Below are 18070 nucleotides of genomic sequence, written 5' to 3' on the forward strand. Positions count from 1 at the left end.
CCCTAGCCTGGGAAACTCCACATGCCGCAGAGAGGCCCAAGAAATGACAAAAAAAGACCAAAAAAAAAAAAAAAAAATTGCGTCACACCCCTGATCAAAACCTTCTGCTTGTTCTTAATCCTACTCATCAAATCTACATTATTTACCATGGCTTAGAAGACCCTGAATGGTCTGGTCTTTCCTTTCCTTTGCAACTTCATCTTGTAAAACTCTCCACATTGTTCATTTAAATCAACCACATAAACTTTATTTTTCTTCTTTGAAAATGTGAAGCTTATTCCCATTTTCACTTTAGGGCTTTTGCCGGGACTTTTCTCTCTGCCTGGGAAGTTTTCTCAGATATTCCTCAGGTCTGACTCTTTTAGGCATTCAGGTGTCAACTTATGTCACTTCCACAGGAAGGCATTTCCTTGTAATCTATAGGAGTCCTCAGTCCTGTAGCATAGTGCTTCTCAGTCTTTTTGTGCATATGATACACCTGTGTATTTTGTTAAAAATGCAAGTTTTTTTTCCTCTTTTTATGGCTGCACCTGAGGTGTATGAAAGTTCCCAAGCCACGGGTAGAATCAGAGCTGCAGTTGCCAACCTGCACCACGGCCACAGCAATGCCAGATCCAAGCTGAGTCTGTGACCTACACCGCAGCCATAGAACACCAGATCCGAGCCACATCTGTGACCTATGCCACAACTGGTGGCAACACTGGATCCTTAACCCACTGAGCGAGGCCAGGGATCAAACCCACATCCTCACAGAGACAGTGTCAGGTTCTTAACCTGCTGAGCCACAGTGGGAACACCCTCAAAATGCAAGTTTTGATTTAGATCCCTTGGGTGGAACCTGAGATTCTATCTGTTGAGGTCCCTGGGGATGCCCATCCTGTTGATCACAGGTCTTAGGATATCACTTTTATTTTCACTAGTGTACTGATCATTACCTGATCCTCTCTTGCTTCTTTAATTTTTTGTCTATCTTCCCCTGTGGAGGGAAGGCCCCACAAGGAAAGGAATTTGTTTTCAATGTTTTTTGTTTGTTTGTTTGTTTTTACCAGTGTCAAGAGTAGTGCCTGAGCTATAGTTGGTTCTCAAGAAACCTGAGTGAATGAATCAATGAACAGGTTTATCCATGGATTTTTTTTTTTTAGTTATTTGTATACTAGCATTATTGTGAGGAGTAATACAAATAAGTAAGTTACTTAGTTCTTGGCACACAGGTGTTCAGTACATGTGAGCTGCTATTAATAGGAATTCCTTCTAAAACTCTAGGTTTTGGCAATTCTCTTTAAAACAGTGGTTCTTAACCAGTTTTTTTTTTTTTTTTTTTTTTTTTTGTCTTTTTGTCTTTTGTCTTTTGTTGTTGTTGTTGCTATTTCTTGGGCCGCTCCCGCGGCATATGGAGGTTCCCAGGCTAGGGGCCGAATCGGAGCTGTAGCCACCGGCCTACGCCAGAGCCACAGCAACATGGGATCCGAGCCGCGTCTGCAACCTACACCACAGCCCACGGCAACGCCGGATCGTTAACCCACCGAGCAAGGGCAGGGACCGAACCCGCAACCTCATGGTTCCTAGTCGGATTCGTTAACCACTGCGCCACGACGGGAACTCCCTTAACCAGTTTTTGTGCACAAACTTGTTTGAAAATCTGGAGTCTATAGTATATTTAGAGATTACCTCAGAAAAAATGCGTGCGTGCGTGCGCGCGCGCACACACACACACACACACACACACACACACACACACACACACACACACTTTTAATTTCAGAGGGCTTTCAGACCACCCCTAGTGTCCACCAGCCTGTCATGGATCCTAAGTCAACACCTTGTTTAAAAAAAACCCATGTGGGATTTCCTGTCATGGCACAGTGGTAACAGACCCAACTAGTATCCATGAGGACGTGGGTTTGATCCCTGGCTTTGCTCAATGTGAGCTGTGGTGTACGTTGCAGACCCAGCTCAGATCTGCTGTGGCTGTGGCTGTGGCTGTGGCTCTGGCATAGGCCAGCAGTTTTCATCTCCAGTTTGACCCCTAGCCTTGGGAGCTTCCATATGCAGCGGTGTGGCACTAAAAGAAAAAAGAAGAAAAACCAAACAACAAAACCCATGTGAATTTTTATTAGGGCTATTAGTGACAATTTGCCTTTTTCTAATTTCTTTTATAATTGTGCTGTTGAATTGCCTCTTTTTTCTGTGTTATAGTTTACCAAGTACCACTGAGAAGAGTATAATTGTGGTTTATTGTATTATTTATCAGTGTGATAATGAGATTATTTAAGTGGAACATACTAGTGTAGACTGCAAGACTGCAGAACTTCAGAAGAATTTTTTTTGCTCTAAACCTCTGTCTCAAGATGAAAACTTCAATATTGGGGGAAATCAATTCTTTCCCTGCTGATAATACCCCCCACAAACAAATGTGGTGTGTGTTCTTAAAACTCACCAGATTTCGTATAAGAAGTGTGCCAAGCATTAAACCCACAAAGTGGTAGAGGATAAGAAGGGCAAAGATCCTCTGTATGCCCAGGGAAAGCGGCCTCATGACAAGAAGCAGAGAGGCTGTGGTGGGCAGACTAGGCCGGTTTTCTGAAAAAAGGCTAAAACTACAAAGGAGATTGTGCTGAGGCATGAATGCATGGAGCCTAGAAAGTGCTACAGATTTAGGGAATGCTGACTGTTAGGACATGCAAGCATTCTAAAGTGGTAAACGATAAAGAAGAGAAAGGACTAAGTGATCCAGTTCTAAGCTCAGTCTTTTGTTTTATTATGAACGTAATAAAATCTTGAGGTTATGCTCACTTCAAAAAAAGGATGGAAGGGCTGAAGTAATCACAAATTGCTCAAAGCCTGGGGAAACTCTTTTCCTGGGGGAAAAAAAATAGAGGTACTTGTTATAATACTGTCTGGAAAGTTATATTAGTCAGATGCTAGGGCATCATGATATTGACTAAGTTTTATAGCAAGTGGGCAATGGAGTATAGTGGGATCTTCCTAAAACTTAGTTTAGGAGAAAGTAGTGAAATAAGGTACAAAATTGAGGTATTGGAACAGCGCAGACTTTTTGTGTCTCTAAAATCTTCCATTTATGTTTGTAGATTAGTGTGTGGATCTTCAGAATGGCATTTTCCCACTGTCCATTTGGAGTACAATACGACAAATTAATACAAATCAAAATAATATGGCAGTGCATCACATAATTTGTGTACACTGATGTAGTAACAGATTTAATTTAGTGCAGCTTTTGAGAAGTCTTTTGTGTTTCAATTTATACAGCTGCTATCCAGGCCTAAGCTGGCCAGTCTCTCAGCCTTGAGTATCTTGACTGGCTGATTCTCTTTCTCTTTCTCTTTTTTTTTTCCCCCTGCATCTGCTGCATGTGGACGTTCCCAAGCTAGGGGTCAAATTGGAGCTGTAGCCGCCAGCCTACACCAGAGCCATAGCAATGCCAGATCTGAGCCGCATCTGCAGCCTACACCACAGCTCATGGCAACACTGGATCCTTAGCTCACCTGAGCTAGGCTAGGGATCTCACCTGCATCCTCATGGATACCAGTCAGATTCATTTCTGCTGAGCCATGATGGGAACTCCTCTCTTTTTAAAAAGACTTTATTATTATTTAGAGCAGCTTTAGGTTCACAGCAAAACTAGGAGGAAGATACAGAGATTTCCCATATTACCCCCCACCCTACTGGTCCCCTATAATCAATACTCCCCAATTATCAATAGCCTATAGCAGAGTGGTACCATTTGTGACAGCTGATGAACCTGCGCTGACATGACATCATCATTCCAAGTCCAAAGTTCACAGTTGGGTTCACTCTTGGTATAGTGCATTCTACAAGTGTGAACAAGTGTATAATGATGTGTCCATCATTATAGTATCATACAGAATATTTTCACTACCCTAAAAATTCTCTGTGCTCTGCCTGTTCATCCCTTCTTCCTATCCACCTCCTCCCTTTGTCTACTACTGATCTTTTTACTGTCCCCATAGTTTTGCCTTTTCTAGAATGTCATATATTTAGAATATAGGACCTTATAGTATGTAGTTTTTTCAAATTGGCTCTTTCACTTAGTTATGTGTGTTTAAGTTTTTTCCCTGTGTTTTCATGGCTTGATAGACTCATTTCTTTTTAGTGTTCTTTGGATATACCTGTTACCCATTCATCCACTGAAGGACATCTTGGTTGCTTCCAAGTTTTGGCAATTATGAATAAAGCTGCTATAAATATTGCTGTGTGCAGGGTTTTGTGTGAACATAAGTTTTCAGCTCCTTTGGGTACATATCAAGGAGCATAATTGTTGGATCCTGTGGTAAGTGCATGTTCAGTTCTGTAAGAAACGGCTAAACTATCTTCCAAAGTGGCTATACCATTTTGCATTCTCAGCAGGAATAAGAGGTTCTATTGCTCCACATTCCTGGCCAGCATTTGTCAGTGTTCTGGATTTTGGCCATTTAATAAGTGTGTAGTGGCATTACATTATTTTTGTAATTTGCATTTTCCTGATGAATAGGTCTTTTGATGTGGAGATCTTTTCCTATTGTTCTTTGTCATCTGTATATCTTCTTTGGTGACCGGTTTGTTAAACTCTTTGGCTCGTTTTTAATCAGATTGTTTTCTTGTGAATTTTTTTTTTTTTGTCTTTTTGCCATTTCTAGGGCCGCTTCCGTGGCATATGGAGGTTCCCAGGCTAGGGGTCGAATCAGAGCGGTAGCTGCTGGCCTACACCACAGCCACAGCAAGGCGGGATCTGAGCCATCTGAGCAGCATCTGCAACCTACACCACAGCTCATGGCAACACCGGATCCTTAACCCACTGAGCAAGGCCAGGGATCGAACCTGAAACCTCATGGTTCCTAGTCAGATTTGTTAACCACTGAGCCACGACAGGAACTCCTTTTGTGAATTTTAAGAGTTCCTTGTATATTTTGGATAACTGTCCTGTATTTTATCCTAGTCTGTGGCTTTTCTTCTAATTAGATCATGACATTGTCTTTTGCAAAACAATTTTTAAATTTTAATGAAGTCTGTCTTATCAATGATTTCTTTCGTGGATTGTGCCTTTAGTGTATCTAAAGTCATCACCATACCTAAGGTCATCTAGGTTTCTCCTGTATCTTTTGTGTTTCTCCTGTGTTATCTTCTAGGAGTTTTATAGTTTTGTGTTTTACACTTGGATCTGTGACCCATTTTGAATTCATTTTTGTGAAGGATATAAGGTCTGTGTTCAGACTCTTTTTTTTTTTTTGCATGTATATGTCCAGTTTTTCCAGCACCATTTGTTAAAAAGACTGTCTTTGCTCCATTGTATTTCCTTTGCTCCTTTGTCAAACACCAGTTGGCCATATTTATGTGATCTGTTTCTGGACTCTCCATTATGCTCCATTAATATATTTGTCTATTCTTTTGGCAATAAAACACTGTATATTAACCTTGTATCCTGCAACCTTACTATAATTCCTTATTAGTCCCAGGAGTTATTTTGTTAATTCTTTTGGTTTTCTATATAGATGATCATGTCATTGCAAACATAGACAGTTTTATTTCCTCCTTCGCAATCTGTATACCTTTTATTTTCTTTGCTTATCTCATGGCATTAACTAGTACTATGTTGACAGGCGTGAGGAGAGGGGCCATTCTTGCCTTGTTCTAAATTTTTTTTTTTGTTTTTATTTGGCTGCCCCGTGGCCTATGGAGCTTCCAGCCTAGGAATCGGATCTGAGCCAAAGTCTTGACCTAAGGCGAAGCTGTGGCAATGCTGGATCCTTAACCCACTGTGCCAGGCTGGACATCAAACCTGCATCCCAGCACTCCGAAGACACCGCTGATCCCATTGCACCATAGTGGGAGCTCCACCTTGTTTTTTTTTTTTTTTTTTTTTTTTTTTTTTTGTCTTTTTGTCTTTTGTTGTTGTTGTTGTTGCTATTTCTTGGGCCGCTCCCGCGGCATATGGAGGTTCCCAGGCTAGGGGTTGAATCGGAGCTGTAGCCACCGGCCTACGCCAGAGCCACAGCAACGCGGGATCCGAGCCGTGTCTGCAACCTACACCACAGCTCACGGCAACGCCGGATCGTTAACCCACTGAGCAAGGGCAGGGACCGAACCCGCAACCTCATGGTTCCTAGTCGGATTCGTTAACCACTGCGCCACGACGGGAACTCCACCACCTTGTTCTTGATCTTAGTGGGAAACTTCTAAATATATTAAGTATGATGTTACTATAGGGATTTTTTAAATAGATACTCTTTATCAAGATGAAGAATTTACCTCTATTCCTAATTTACTGAGACGTTTTAAATTTAATTCATGAATGGATATTAGAATTTGTCAAATGCTTTTTCCACATTTATTGATATGATCATGTGATTTTTCTCTTTAGCTTGTTGATGAAATAAATTATATTAATTGATTTGGAAAAAATTCAGATGAGGGAGTTCCTATCATGGCTCAGTGGAAACGAATTGACTAGTATTCATTAGGACACAGGTTCAATCCCTGGCCTCACTCAGTGGGTTAAGGATCCGATGGTGCTGAGAGCTGTGATGTAGGTTACAGATGCAGCCCGGCTCCGGCGTTGCTGTGGCTGTGGCATAGGCCGGCGGCTACAGCTCCCATTTGACTCCTAGCCTGGGAACCTCTGTATGCCACAGGTGCAGCCCTAAAAGGACAAAAAGAAATAAAAAATTCAGATGATCCCTTTTATTTAGAAGCCCTGCACCTCTTTGTTTCAATCAAGTCACATAGCCTTTCTTCAGCTTATTAGAAAAAACAATTCTACCTAAGATATAGTTGTATTTTTTAAATAAAAAAATATTGCCAGCTTGTAGAGATCTGGGGAGCCAGGTGTTGCATATCAACTTTTATCATTTTTCTACAAGTGCTGCTGCTGCCATCAGTATCCTTATGCTTTCTTTTGCAGAAGACATCATTTCTTCAATTTCAGCATTTATGTATTACCTATTCTGTTGCTTCTCAGCTAAATTTATTAACACTTGAAGATATACTTGCCATCAGCCCTTCAGAGTGCTGAGACTGACTCCTTTCAATGGCAATTAAGAATTCTTGAGTAAAAACAGTTTTTTTCTGGGTCTTAAGAATGTGGTTTGTATATGTCTCTCATCTCCTGGAGCTGTATTTGTAAATGAAATATTAGATTTAAGTTCTGTTGTTTTCTCTACAGGATCCACTCACATATGTTCTTCACATATGTTTTAGTTCCTGCTGCACCAATAAGAGATATCACAATGGAAGGCAGTCCCCACTCTGTGCTGAGGAATCTTTGGTTGTGTAGCTTTCTAGAGGGATCTCTATGTCTGTGCAATACATTAACTCCAGCCACACTGAGTTCACAAGGTTTGAGTATTTCTGCATTGCAGCTGTTGTAACAGTTTCCCATGGGTGGTCAGTATCTTCATGGTACTTGTGACCCGCGTGGAGGTGCTAGGGTGCAATGAAGCAAAGAGGGTACTGTTGCCCTGTCTTGGCCCCCCAGCCATCATCTACATTAATTAATTTTAAAATGTTGAATCAGCCTTATGTTCCTGGGATAAATCTCACTTGTTCGTAGTGTGTAATTCTTTCTATACATTGTTGGATTTGATTTACTAGTACTTTGTTGGGAATTTTTGCATTTATGTTTATGAGAGATATTGGTGTGGTTTTCTTTTCTTGCAGTGTCTTTGTCTTATTTTGGTATTAGAGTAATAATGGTTTCATAGAATGAGTTAGGTAGTATTTTTCTGCTTCTAATCCTCTGAAAGAGATTTTGGAGAATTAGTATAATTTCTTAAGTGGTAGAATTCACAGTAAACCCTTTTATGCCTGATACTTTCTGTTTTGGAAGATTATTAATTATTGATTCAATTTCTATAAGAGATGTAGGCCTATTCAGATTGTTTCTTCTTGTGTGAATTTTGGCAGATTGTGTGTTTCAAGGAATCTGTCCATTTCATCTAGGTTATCAGATTTATGGGTTGAGTCATTCATAGTGTTTCTTTATTACCCTTTTAATGTCCAGGTGATGTCTCTCTTTTATTTCTGATACTAGTAATTTGTGTCCTCTCTCTTTTTTTCCTAGTTAGCCAGAGGCTTACCAGTTTTACTGATCTTTTCAAAGAGCCAGCATTTGGTTTCATTGATTTTTCTCAAGTTTCCTAAGGTGGACACTTTAGATGATTGATTTTTCTTTCCTTCCTTCCTTCCTTCCTTTCTCTTTCTTTCTTTCTTTCTTTCTTTCTTTCTTTCTTTCTTTCTTTCTTTCTTTCTTTTTCCCTTTCTCCCTTTTCTCTCTTTCTTTCTTTCTTTCTTTCTTTCTTTCGGAGGTGGAGTGGGCTGTGCCCACAGCACATGTGAGTTCCTGGGCCACAGACTGAACCCTCACCACAGCAGTGACCTGAACCTCTGCAATGACAACACTGGATCCTTAACCTTAGATGGTTGATTTTAGATCTTTCTTCTTTTCTAACATATGCTTTCATTGCTATAAATTTCTCTCAAATCACTACTTTTTCTATTTCCTGCTTATTTTGATAATTTGTATTTCCATTTTCATTTAGTTCAAAATATTTAAAAATTTATCTTGAGTTTTCTTCTTCTTCTTCTTCTTTCTTTTTTTTTTTTTTTTTTTTTTTTTTTTTGTCTTTTTGCCTTTTCTAGGGCCACTCCCGTGGCATGTGGAGTTCCCAGGCTAGGGGTCTGATCGGCGCTGTTGCTGCCAGCCTACGCCAGAGCCACAGCAATGTGGGATCTGAGCCGCCTCTGTGTCCTACACCACAACTCATGGCAATGCCAGATCCTTAACCCACTGAGCAAGGCCAGAGATTGAACCTGCAACCTCATCGTTCCTAGTTGGATTCATTAACCACTGCGCCACGATGGGAACTCCCAAGTTTTCTTCTTTGACCCATGTATGTTATGTAGAAGTATATTGTTTAATCTTTGCATATTTTAGAGTTTTCCGGTTATCATTCTGTTACTGATTAAACTAGAAAGTTTAATTCCATTGTGGTCTGAGAGCAGACATTGTATGATTTCTGTTCTGACTTTGTTAAGATGTGTTTTTATGGCCTGGAATGTGGTCTATCTTGGTGAATGTTCTATGTGAGCTTGAGAAGAATGTGATTCTGCTGTTGTTGGGTGATGTATTCTATAGATGTCAATTATAGACAATTGATTGATGCTGTTGTTGAGTTCAACTAAGTCCTTACTGATTTGCTGCCTGCTGGATCTGTCCATTTCTTCTAGAGGGGTGTTGAAGTCTCCAGCTATGATAGTGGATTCATCCATTTTTCCTTATAGTCCTGTCAATTTTTACCTCATGTAGTTTAGTTTGATGTGGTTTGTTGTTAGGTGCATATGCATTATGATGGTTATGTCTTCTTGGAGAATTGATTCTTTTATCATTATGTAATGTCCTTTTTTTTTTTTTTTTTTTTTTTTTTTTTTTTTTTTTTTTTTTTTTGTCTTTTTGCCATTTCTAGGGCCACTCCCTCGGCATATGGAGGTTCCCAGGCTAGGGGTCTAATCAGAGCTGTAGCCACAGGCCTACGCCAGAGCCATAGCAACTCGGGATCCGAGCCGCTTCTGCAACCTATACCACAGCTCACGGCAACGCTGGGTCCTTAACCCCCTGAGCAAGGCCAGGGATGGAACCCAAAACCTCATGCTTCCTATTCAGATTTGTTAATCACTGAGCCATGATGGGAACTCCTGTAATGTCCCTTTATCTATGATAACTTTCCTTGCTTTGAAGTCTGGCCTGTCCGAAATTAATATAGCTACTCTTGTTTTCTTTTGATTAGCATTAGCATGGTATATTTTTCTCCATCCATTTACTTTTAATATGAGTGTGTCTTTGTATTTAAAGTGGGTTTCTTTTATTTATTTATTTCATATTCATTTTTTTTTCATGGCCGCACCTGTGGCATATGGAAGTTCCCAGGCCATGGACTGATCCAAGCTGCAGATGTAGCCTACTCTGCAGCTGCTGCAATGCTAGATCCTTTAACCCATTGTACCTGGCCAGGGATTGAACCTGTACCTCCTAAAGTGGGTTTCTTTTAGACAAAATACATTTGAGTCTTGTCTTTGATCCACTCTGACGTCAAGTCTCTGTCTTTTAATCTATTCATTTATACCATTGATTATGTGGTTATTGATATAATTGGATTAATATCTACCGTATTTGTTACCATCTTCTATTTGTTGCCCTTGTTATTTGTTCCTATTTTTACTTGCAGTCTTTTTCTGTATTTTGTGGGGTTTTTTTTGGCCACACCCTTTGTATGTGGAAGTTCCCCAGCCAGGGATTGAACCCATGCCACAGCAATGACATGAGCTGCTGTGGTAACAAGGCTGGATCTTTAACCCACTGCACCACAAGGGAACTCCTGTGTTTTGTGGTTTTAATTGAGCAGTTTCTATTTTTCAGTTTTCTCTTTCTTAGCATATCAGTTATACTTCTTTTTTCATTTTTTTGGTGGTTGCCCTAGACTTTGTGATATACCTTTCAGCTGATCCAAGTCCACTTTCAAATAACATCTACCACTTCATGGGCACTGCAAATACTTTATAATAACAAAATAATCATAATTCTTCTTTCTTGTCCTTTATATTATCTCTGTCAATCATTTCATGTATATAAATATGCATATATGTATATACTTATATACACATAATAACTGAATACATTGGTACTATTATTACTTGAATAAATTGTTATTTGTTAGATCAGTTAAGGACAAGAAAAATAAAAGTTTTTTTTTTTAACCTTCAGTTATTCCTTCTTAAATGCTTTTCCTTTATGGAGATCTGAGTTTATGAACTATATTATTTTCATTCTTTCTAAAGAACTTCTTTTAACATTTCTTACAAGGTAAGTTTACTGGCAACAAATTCCTTTAATTTTTGTTTGCTTGGGAAAGTCTTTATTTCTCTGTTACCTTTTTTTTTTTTTTTTTCCTTTTTAGGGCCACACCTGTGGTATATGGAAATTTCTGGGCTAGGGGTTGAACTGAAGCTGCAGCTGCTGGCCTGTGCCACAGCCAACAGCAGTGTGGGATCTGAGCTGCATCTGCGACCTATACCACTACTTGTGGCAATGCCAGATCCTTAACCCACTGAGAAAAGCCAGGGGTTGAACCTGAATCCTTATGGATACTAGTTAGAGTCTAATTCTGATAAACCACATTGGGAACTCCCTATTTCTCCTTTACTTCTGAAGGATAATTTTACAGGGTGCAGATTTCTAGATTGGTGGGTTTTTCTTCTCAACACTAAATGTTTTGTTCTACTTTCTTATTGCTTACATGATTTATGAGAAGTTGCATTTAATTTATTCCTTTTTTACCGTATAGGTATGGTGTTTTTCTCTCTGGCTTCTTTCGGGATTTTTTCTTTTTCTTTTTCTTTTTTTTTTTTTTTTTTTTTTTTTTTTGTCTTTTTAGCTATTTCTTGGGCCGCTCCCGCAGCACATGGAGGTTCCCAGGCTAGGAGTCCAGTTGGAGCTGTAGCCACCGGCCTACGCCAGAGCCACAGCAACGTGGGATCCGAGCCGCGTCTGCAACCTACACCACAGCTCACAGCAACACCAGATCCTTAACCCACTAAGCAAGGGCAGGGACTGAACCCGCAACCTCATGGTTCCTAGTCGGATTCGTTAACCACTGCGCCACGACGGGAACTCCGGGATTTTTTTCTTTATTTTTTATTTTCTGTAGTTTGAAAATGCTATGCCTAGGTGTAATTTTCTTGGCATTTATTCTGCTTGGTGTTCTCTGAGCTTCCTGGATCTGTGGTTTGGTGTCTGTCACTATTTCAGGAAAATTCTCAGTCATTGTTGTTTCCAATGTTTCTTCAGTTCCTTTCTTTCTCTCTTCTCTTTCTGGTATTCCAGAAGGAGAAAAGGTATGCTACGCTTTTTGTAGTTCCGTAGTCCTTGAATATTCTGTTTTGTTTTGTGCATTCTTTGTTTCTTTGCCTTACAGTCTTGGAGGTTTCTGTTGATATATCCTTAAGCTCAGAGATACTTTCTTTAGTTATGTCCAGTCTACTAATAAGCCAATTAAAGGCATTCCTTATTTCTGTTACAGTGTTTTCATCTCTAGGAATTCTTTTTGGTTCTTTCTCAGAATTTCCATCTCTGCTTATATTGCCATATGTTCTTGCATGCTGTCCTCTTTATACATTAGAGCCCTTAGCACCTTAATAATAGTTGTTTTAAATTTCTAGTCTAATAATTCCAATATCCATGCTATGTCTGGTTCTGATGCTTACTCTTGTCTTCACATTGTGTATTTTTGCTTTTAGTGTACCTTGTAATTTTTTCTTGATAGCCAGACATGATGCACTTGGGTAAAGGGAACTGCTGTAAATAGGCCTTTAGCTATGTGGTGGTGAGGTGTGTGGAGAGACAAAGCATTCTATAGTCTATGATTAGGTATTGGTCTTCTAGAGAGCCTGTGCCTCTGGGACTGTGAACTTAATAAATGTTTGTCAGTTTTGTTTTTTGTTTATTTATCAGTTTTTTCTCTCCTCTGAGGTGGGGAAGGATGGCTAGAGTGGGCTGCGGTTGCATATTTCCCTTCTTCCATGTGCAAGTCTAGAGTTGAGTGGAGCTGAATATTTCTCTTCTCTCAGGTCAGTTAGGCACTGATTATACCCAAGCAGTTTAGGTAAATAGTTTCCCTTGATGGCAGGCTTTTCCCTTCCCCATGCCAGAAGCACAAAGCAACTTCTCCTGTGTTACCATGAGAGCTTGGTCAAGTTCCTGGAAGTAAAATTCATAAACGTGTAGCCCCCCCCCCCCCCCGCCATGGTTCGGTACCCCTGGAATCTTTAACTCTCAGCGTTGTCCGCATTCAGCCTCCATCAGTTCATCACTTTCAGTTCAGATTTTCCTTCCCTGGCAATGGATCCTGTGGTGGTTTCCACTTATGAGCCTCTACTTCTGAGAGCCGTCACTCCCTGTATTTGCCTGTCTTTCTCTTCAGGCTTGGGGAAGCAGTTTGCCGTGTGTCCTTCCTTTTCCTGTGGATCTGAGATGTTGATTTTTCTGTCTGACCGGCTTTTTACTTATTGTTAGGATACAGTGGCAACTTATGAGCTCCTAACATGATTCTCTTTTTATGTCTGCTGACTACCTGAAGTAATGCCTCATCTTCAGTGTGCCTTGGTTTTCTTTTTTGGGAAAATGAATGAAATTATATACTGCTAAATAAAGATATTAGGTTAGTAAAAATAAAAGTGGAAGCAAGGGACTTTAAACTCTCTGAAGGCAGGTCCCAATAGAAACAATGTACTTTGCTCACAGTCCTTATATTTTCTATGAATAACTTTAAAAATTAGATATTTTATAATTATGAATGAGATTATGAAGACTGAGGAGTAGCTATTGGATTTGGCAACAATAGGCCTTGGGTGAACTTGGCAGAAGCTGTCTTCGTAGAAGCTTGATCACAGGAGGTTGAGAAATGAGCAGGATGTGAGAGAATAGGCAGAAAAAGTAAAGGCAATTCTTTTAAGTGGCTTGGCTGTGAAGGGAAGGAGGGAGAGCAGATGTCTAATGGCTGTAGGGTTAAGAGGTTTCATTGTTGCTATTATTTTTTTTTTAAGATAGGACAGGGTTGACCTGATATGAAAAAAGCTAGTAGGGAGGGGAAAGGATATGCTGTAGTACAGAGCTAGTTAATGAAGAGAATGACACCTCTGAAAAGTTAGGAAGGGAGGGGATTCAAGGAATATTTAATAAGCACCAATCATATCAGGTCTATTCCCTGGAAAATACAGCTTGAATAAAAGAGACAAATCCCTGTCCTTGAAGAGCATATTACTAGAGGGGACAGACAGAAAAAAAAAATAGGTAAGTAAGTATAATATATAGATAGCATTTAGTGTAACTAAACCTATTGGTTCTTAAGGTGTATGTAGTAAAAGTACATGTATATAAAATACCGGAGAATATCATGCATAGAAAGATCTTTTTGGAGTTCCCCGTTGTGGCTCAGCAGAAACGAATCTGACTAGCATCCATGAGGACTCAGGTTCGATCCCTGGCCTTGCTCAGTGGGTTAAGGATCCAGCATTGCCATAAACTGTGGTGTAGGTCGCAGATGTGGCTGGGATCCTGCATTGCTGTGGCTGTGGTGTAGGCTGGTGGCTGCAGCTCCAATCAACCCCTATCCTGGGAACCTCCTTATGCCACAGGTGCAGCCCTAAGAAGACAAATAAATAAATAAAACTGTAGGAATCCTTTGAATTTTTGTAGATGTGAGGAAAGTGGAAAGATACTCTTTCCAGTAAGGCAAAAAATAAAATGTAAAAAAAAGTATTTTTTTTTTTTTTGTGCCACACTTGTGGCTTATGGAAATTCCCAGGCTAGGGGTTGAATCAGAGCTGCAGCTGTCAGCCTATGCCACAGCCACAGTAATTCGGGATCTGAGCTGTATCTGCAGCCTATATCACAGTTCACGGCAATGCTGGCTCCTTAACCCACTGAGAGAGGCCAGGGATCGAACTTGCATCCTCATGGATTCTAGTCAGGTTCATAACCCCCTGAGCCACAATGGGAACTCCCAGAAAGATCTTTTTTTCTTACTATTTCTTGCTTTAACAAAATCTCTTATTACATAAAACTTGCTTTTCAGTTATATATATTTGTATGTATATTGGGTCATGATATAGAAAGAAGATCCAAAAAATTGAAAGCCACTGATTAGGGGACAAGTGAAGACATTAATAGCCTTTGATGGAATGAGAAATAGCTTGTAAGCTGTAACATAAGAAAAGAGAAAAGGATCGAGACCAATACAGGTGTTTGGAAATCTAAGTAGCTGAGGGTGAGGTAAGATTTTTGTGGAGAAGAAATTAGGCTGGCAGAGAGTTGGCCAGAGAGGCTGCCAGGAGACTGTCCAGTTAGGAACCTGTGTGAACAAAGGCATGACTATGAAATGAAAGAATGGAAAATGTTTGAGACACAGCGAGTAATCCAGCTTGACTACAAGGCAGCCCACAATATTGAATTTACCTTTGTACTTTCCATTCTCCCCAGCTTCCTTAACACTTCTGCTTTTGCCATCCTAGTTTGGGCCAGTGTTATTCCCACTTAGAATAGTTTCATAACCAATTTCTCTGTACCCAAATTCATTTTACATGCTATATGGCCAATTGATTTTGATAGATGACTGCTACATTTTTTTTGTTGTTGTTCTTTCACTCACTTAAATCAATCTTGATATTCTCTATTACTCATTACATATGGTGGGTAACTCAGTCATTTCATGTATCAATAGATGCAGTTTGGTGAGTAGAGGGAAGGTAGTCTGAAAATGCAGGCTGGGGCCCTGTTATGGATTCCTTGAACCCCAGAATGAGGATACTATCTGTGTTGGGGATCCTCAAGACTACCCCCGGGTTTGGTAATTTGCTAGGAAGACTCAGAGAGCTCAGCCTAGAGTCATACTCACAGCTATGATTTATTATAGCAAAAGGATACAAAGCACAGTCAGCAAAGGGAAAAGGTGTGGGACAAAGAGGAAATGAGGCACAAGCTTATAAGCATTTTCTCCCAGTGGAGTCAAACAGAACATGCTTAATTCCTCCAGCTACTAACTGTGACAACAGATATGAGATGTTGTGATTAGGGAATTCATTAGAGACTCTAAGCCTAGGGTTGAGTGGTGATCACATAGGCACCTTCTGCCTGGCATGTGCCAACATTTCAGATTAGTAGAAGGAGGTAAGTGTTCAGCAGAAACCACATTGCTTGTATGTGGTGTGAATATTTAGGAACAGTGAGTTACTCTCACCAGTTCTGGAAATGATGGGAATCCAAGTTTCCAGTCAAGGCCCAACTTTTGCAAGCAAACATTTAAGGACAGTAGTCGCAGGCCTGCTGTGTTAACTCTTTTCTTTTCTTTCTTTCTTTTTTTTTTTTTTTTTTTTTGTCTTTTTGTCTTTTCTAGGGCCACACCTGTGGCATATGGAGGTTCCCAGGCTAGGTAGGGGTCCAATTGGAGCTGTAGCGGCTGGCCTATACCAGAGCCACAGCAACGCAGGATCTGAGCTGAGTCTGCGACCCACACTACAGCTCACAGCAACACCAGATCCCCAAGCCACTGAGGGAGGCCAGGGATCGAACCTGCAACCCCATGGTTCCCAGTTGGATTCGTTAACCACTGAGTCACAATGGGAACTCCTGTGTTAACTCTTTTCTGCACACTATGCTTATGTAATGTGATCCTTTAAGGTAGGGAAGTGGCTTTAGAGGCTGCTTTGGAAATGGGTTGGTATGGGTTTGGGAAAGAGGGATACGTGAAGAGGAAGGGACTTTGTTGTCCTCACCTCCTTTCTCTTAAATAAATGGAAGATCCCACAAAAAGTTCTATATATAAAAAAGCTGGTGCTGTTAAAATTGCTTGTGAAAACCACTCCTTTAAACACTGAGATGAATGTCAAGCAAAATATTGATAAAATCATGTTTGGATTTTAGCAAGATGGTCACTGTAGTTGATGGAAGATATTTTTAGAGATTGTGGTAGCGGTAAGTTTGAGGCGTGAGGTGATCAGAGGCAGGGAGGCCAAGCCAGAGGTAATGAGAGAGCCTGGACGGAGTGGTAGGTGGTGTGAGGAAGGGAAGAGGGATTGGACTGGAGAGTATTTAGGGTGTAAAACTGAGTAGCACGGATGACTGATTGATTGGGTAAGGACCTGGCTCACAGCTGGGGACAGGGTCTGCGGGATAGAGGGGAGGGAAATTAGCATTATCTTAGGTTTCTTTCTTTTTTTTTTTTTTTTTTTTTTGTCTTTTTGCCATTTCTAGGCCCACTCCCGTGGCATGTGGAGGTTCCCAGGCTAGGGGTCTAATCAGAACTGTAGCCGCCGGCCTACGCCAGAGCCATAGCCACGCGAGGTCCGAGCCACGTCTGCAACCTACACCACAGCTCATGGCAACGCCGGATCCTCAACCCACTGAGCAAGGCCAGGGACCAAACCTGAAACCTCATGGTTCCTAGTCGGATTCGTTAACCACTGCACTACGACAGGAACTTCTAGCATTATTTTAGGTTTCTTGCTTGTTTGACCCTATCGACTTAAAGGAGGTAGTGGAAAAGAACATTTTCCCAGGTCCTAAGATTCTCACATCCTCCAGTGCTAATGGGTATCCAACAATTCAATTCTGACATTGTCTGCTTGGAGGTAGCATCAGCTCTCCTGTGTTAAAGGGCCAATCTCATAAAACTGGTCCCCCTTCATATGCCAGCTGTAGGTGGGCAGCCTAGGCTACACACACTGCAGCCTGGTGGACCACAAATTCAGGGGTTCTCACAGCCTGCACCTCAGGTTTGATGATTTGCTAAGCTTGATAATTTGCTAGAAATGTCTTATAGAACACAGAAAAAACACTTATGTTTATCAGTTTATTATAAAGGGAACAACTCAGGAGCAGATAAATGGAAGAGATGCATAGGGCAAGGGATAAGAGCAGGGGTGCGGAGCTTGCATGCCCTCTCCAGGCACCTCACCTTCTCCAGCACCTTGTGGTGTTCACCATCCTGGAAGCTCTAGTCTCCCTGCCCCCCGCCCCCTCAGGTTGGTAGGTGGGACTGAAAGTTCCAACTTTAAACTCTGGGTCTTTCTGGGGAGCAGTCCAGAGCTATCTTGGGGCCCTATTCTGAATTCATTAACATGAACTCAGAAGTGATGGAAAGAGGCTCATTTTGAATAACAAAAGACACTTTATCACTTAGGAAATTCCAAAAGTTTTAAGAGCTCTCTGCCAGGGACTCTGGACAAAGGGCAAATATGTTTCTTCTTATACTACTCTGGTAAGCATCTCAAGTTGCTGGAAACCTTTATGGAACTTTCCACCTATGCCTCCAGCTTCAACCCTGAACCCAAGCCTTGTCCGTGGTCCTGTGAGGCCTAGGATTCCAGGGGACCTTTCGTCTGGTTCTCTTTTGCAGGCTATTAGCCCCCTGTATTAGTTAAAGTATAATTTAGGCCTCTGTAACAAAGAGACCCCAAAATACACTGCTTGAAAAGCAAGATAGACGTTTGTTTTACATAAAAATCCAGG

The 18070-nt window shown here is 40.8% G+C and overlaps 1 protein-coding gene and 2 pseudogenes across 4 annotated transcripts in view; 2 read left to right on the forward strand and 1 right to left on the reverse strand.

Annotated features, from left to right (window-relative positions):
• The window catches only part of AFG1L (AFG1 like ATPase), a 223346-nt gene that overhangs the window by 17957 nt on the left and 187319 nt on the right, over positions 1-18070 (forward strand). The gene's annotated exons all lie outside the window — the stretch shown is intronic.
• LOC110260468 lies at positions 2420-3442 on the forward strand (annotated as a pseudogene).
• On the reverse strand, positions 6591-15070 carry LOC102162093 (annotated as a pseudogene).

The sequence above is a fragment of the Sus scrofa genome, chromosome 1 (genome assembly GCF_000003025.6).
Source record: "Sus scrofa isolate TJ Tabasco breed Duroc chromosome 1, Sscrofa11.1, whole genome shotgun sequence".
Taxonomy (NCBI): Eukaryota; Metazoa; Chordata; class Mammalia; order Artiodactyla; family Suidae; genus Sus; species Sus scrofa.